This window comes from Camellia sinensis, chromosome 13 (assembly GCF_055761805.1).
Source record: "Camellia sinensis isolate YWXY chromosome 13, ASM5576180v1, whole genome shotgun sequence".
NCBI lineage: Eukaryota > Viridiplantae > Streptophyta > Magnoliopsida > Ericales > Theaceae > Camellia > Camellia sinensis.
Window position 1 is genome coordinate 39,072,626 of NC_138973.1, and position 3,152 is coordinate 39,075,777.

The window sequence follows — 3,152 nt, forward strand, 5'->3', positions numbered from 1 at the left end:
GGAAACACCTCACCCACTAAGCCAACACTTTGTCTTTGATGGCTATCTTGATGCTTTTTCTTTTTACTTGCGAGTTGCAAAAATTTTCTACATCCACTATCTAGAAACAATGGACATTAGATGACGCTAGCTGAATTTTTTAATAATATATATCTCTACTCAACTAATAAATAACAACTGGTTGGAAGTTTCAAAACTGTCAATTGAAACATTAGGAACATATATATAGGGATGTGCATTCATGAAAAGTCACTTTCAAGATCTATTAAAAATGCAATGGGTTCAATACATTTGAACACTCTAATTGCTTAAATCTTGATTTCTCTCAATCTTACTTTTACATGCACTAAATTTCTTCAAAAAATTTATCGAATCTCTAATTGTGTCATAGTCATCTAATTGATGCTATAATTACTTTGAGTTAGCAGATAAGTCGTGTCATTGGACTTCCTCTGTGTATAAAAATCAAGTTGCTTGGGTTGGGAGAGCACTACAGCCTTAGTAATCAACATTAAGAGCACAGATAACATAGTTGGCCTGTCTTCAGGACATTTTTGCACACATAAGAGACCAACCTGTATGCACCTTAACATCTCTGACATGGGAAATGAACCCTCCACCAATGGATCTAATAGCTCATAGGCCTTTTCTTCAATCCAAAGTGTCCATGCCTGACTGGCTCAATATAGAACATCAAGATGAAAGAACTATTAGAAAATAAAATATTTATACCTCCACATAATTGTTTCACATAAAGGATCACATAAGAGAAAAAATAGGAGTCTCACCCATTGTTTCTATTTTGTGATCTGTGAAAATGTTTTGTGCAAGCTGTGCAACTCATTGAAAAGCAAGAAAGTAAAACAAGAAAACATTCTTTGTTCAAGAACTTACATGTCCAAAGAGGTTAAAATTGTGGTTTGTATGATGGCCTATTCCTTTTTGCCGCTCAATATTTCCAAGACAATGACTCTGAAGCTAAAGACATCAGATTTTATTGAAAAGAGGCTATTTATTGCATATTCCGGTGACATGTAACCACGAATACCATTACCAAAGAAATTGGAAATTAGTACAGAATGAGCACCAGAGATGTACTTGGAAATTTGGTGACTTTTCTAGGCTAAGCTTGTACAAGAAAAAGAGTGTTGGCCACTTACTATGTTCCAATGACCCTTTTCGTTATTGCAGGTGATTGATCTACTCCACAAGCCTTAGCTAGTCCAAAATCTGAAATTTTAGAATTCATCTCACAATCAAGTAGCACATTGCTCGTTTTAAGATCTCTATGAATAATTCTCAATCTTGAATCTCGATGTAGATAGAGAACCCCTCAGCAATCCCAACAATGATATCCAAGCGTCTCCTCCATGTGAGTGATCTGCTTGGGTTTTCTAGACCTGTATTGAATAAAGGGGCCCAAGGTTTTTATTAATTTATTAGACGCTCAAGTATTATATATATATATATATATATATATATATATCCATTACAAAAGTGACATATTATGTCACTCATTTTTTATCACATTGCTTCACAGCCAACTTGGAAGCTCGTGAATCATGATATTATTAAGTAAAAATTGAGCAAGAATATCAAGTGATATTGAACGGTGGAAAAAACAGTGATATATACACCATTTCTCATAATATTATAGCAACTTAGCAAGGTAAACTTTTTTGATTAGCATAATTTTCTATTTGGTCAAATATGAATTCCAAAGAAGCAACATATAGATGAGGAAGGTTGAGAGGAAAAACCAAAAATGAAAGAATTCGAGCTTCCATTGGGCATGCACTCGTAAACTAACATTCTTTCTTCTCCACGGATGCAAAATCCCAAAAGCCTAACCAAATTACGGTGTTGAAGTTTGGCAACCAAAATCACTTCATTTTTGAATTCATTAAGACCTTGTTTGGAGTTAGTTGAGAGTCGTTTGCCAGCTACCTCTTTTCCAGTTGATAGCACACCCTACAATAATCAACATAACGATTTATTTTGATCATTATGCAAAAGATTATAGCAGCTTCTTCTTCTTCTTCTTCTTCTTCTTTTTTAATATACTTTTCCTTATCAAGAATTTCATTTGTCCACTGAAATAGCTGAAATAGCCAGTGTAGGAATGGAATAAACTTACCTTGTAAACAGACCCAAAACCACCTTCTCCAATTTTATTTATGCAACAAAAACTGTTAGTTGCCCTGCTAACGGTGACCATATCAAAGATGGGTAATTCTGAGTTTTCTTTATCACTGGCTTGAATGTTGAGTCCTGCCTCAGTTAATTGTAAAACACAACAAAAAATTAATGCTTGTGAAGTTTTGTTGTGCAATTGACAGCGAAAATATATGATGAAAAAAATTAAACAGAAAGAATCAGCACAAAAACATAAGAATTTATGTAGTTTGTCCACCAATAGGTCATGTCCATGGGTGAAGATTATCAACTGATCAGAACACAAGTATATTAATTTTTTCAAAAAGAAAAGAAAAAACGTATCCAACCCATAAACTGAAAGATAGTAGAAAATCTCATAAACCAGAACTATCTAAATTAGATACACTAACCAAGCAGAATTTAGCAAGAAAAGTGTAGAAAATTAACCACATAATTCTATCCCACCCACCACGTCCCATTTTTGCTTACTTTTTTTAGGTTTTTCAACTTATTTCCAGCACCGTTTTTGTGAGTTTGAGGGCTGTTTTAGTGTGTTTATTCAATTTAGGCTTTGCATAGTATGCTTGTAGTGTTATAGTCCTCATAGGTTTGTTGGTTTAGGCCTTAGACACCAACCTATTTGAGTTGATAGCTTTTATTTCATACCTTTCATGCATGTGCTCACACTTGTAATACTCACCTCCGCACCCTCTCATTTCCTGGTTTTCTTTGTTTGAGAGTCATTTCAAACGAGTGTTGTTTAAGGCATGCGAAAGAGACCTTCCATGCTTAATGGTTTAATCTTTTCGGAGGTTCATTACCAAGGCATTACATCTCTCTCATGCCAAGAACAACTTCTTGGTTGAGACTTCTTTTTATTAGTGGACATAACTCTCATTTTTGGACAAATGATTAAAGAATGGAAAGGTAATAAAAAGGGCTAATAAAAAGGAACTAAAAGTGGTGAAAGATAATAAAATCAAGTCGGGTTCAAT

The 3,152-nt window shown here is 34.2% G+C and overlaps 1 pseudogene; it reads right to left on the reverse strand.

Moving 5' to 3' along the window:
- Window positions 1-395: 395 nt before the first annotated feature.
- Window positions 396-2,873, reverse strand: LOC114279838 (G-type lectin S-receptor-like serine/threonine-protein kinase At4g27290; annotated as a pseudogene).
- Between the last annotated feature and the right edge of the window lie 279 nt (window positions 2,874-3,152).